Raw genomic sequence first — 969 nt, forward strand, 5'->3', positions numbered from 1 at the left:
GACAACCAAGGACGCTGGACGTGATGGGAGGAGCACTATCACCAGGGGGAACACTGCCAGCACCAGGGAGAGCTCTGCCAGCACCAGGGGGAGCACTGCCTGCACCAGGGGGAGCACTGCCAGCACCAGGGGGAGCTCTGCCATCACCAGGGGGAGCTCTGCCAGCACCAGGGGGAGCTCTGCCATCACCAGGCGGAGCACTGTCATCACCAGGGGGAGCGCTGCCAACACCAGGGGGAGCACTGCCAACACACCAGGGGGAGCTCTGCCAACACACCAGGGAGAGCTCTGCCATCACCAGGGAGAGCTCTGCCAGCACCAGGGGGAGCGCTGCCAAAACCAGGGGGAGCGCTGCCAAAACCAGGGGGAGCACTGCCATCACCAAGGGGAGCTCTGCCGTCACCAGGGGGAGCACTGCCAGCACCAGGGAGAGCTCTGCTATCACCAGGGGGAGCACTGCCAGCACCAGGGGGAGCTCTGCCATCACCAGGGGGAGCTCTGCCATCACCAGGGGGAACACTGCCAACACCAGGGGGAACACTGCAGTCTCCAGGGGGAACACTGCCAACACCAGGGGGAGCACTGCCAACACCAGGGGGAGCTCTGCCGTCACCAGGGGGAGCGCTGCCAACACCAGGGGGAGCTCTGCCAATACCAGGGGGAGCTCTGCCAGCACCAGGGGGAGCACTGCCTGCACCAGGGGGAGCACTGCCAGCACCAGGGGGAGCTCTGCCATCACCAGGGGGAGCTCTGCCAGCACCAGGGGGAGCTCTGCCATCACCAGGCGGAGCACTGTCATCACCAGGGGGAGCGCTGCCAACACCAGGGGGAGCACTGCCAACACACCAGGGGGAGCTCTGCCAACACACCAGGGAGAGCTCTGCCATCACCAGGGAGAGCTCTGCCAGCACCAGGGGGAGCGCTGCCAAAACCAGGGGGAGCGCTGCCAAAACCAGGGGGAGCACTGCC

This window comes from Dendrobates tinctorius, unplaced genomic scaffold (assembly GCF_039654945.1).
Source record: "Dendrobates tinctorius isolate UK_male_01 unplaced genomic scaffold, ASM3965494v1 ptg000008l, whole genome shotgun sequence".
Lineage (NCBI taxonomy): Eukaryota > Metazoa > Chordata > Amphibia > Anura > Dendrobatidae > Dendrobates > Dendrobates tinctorius.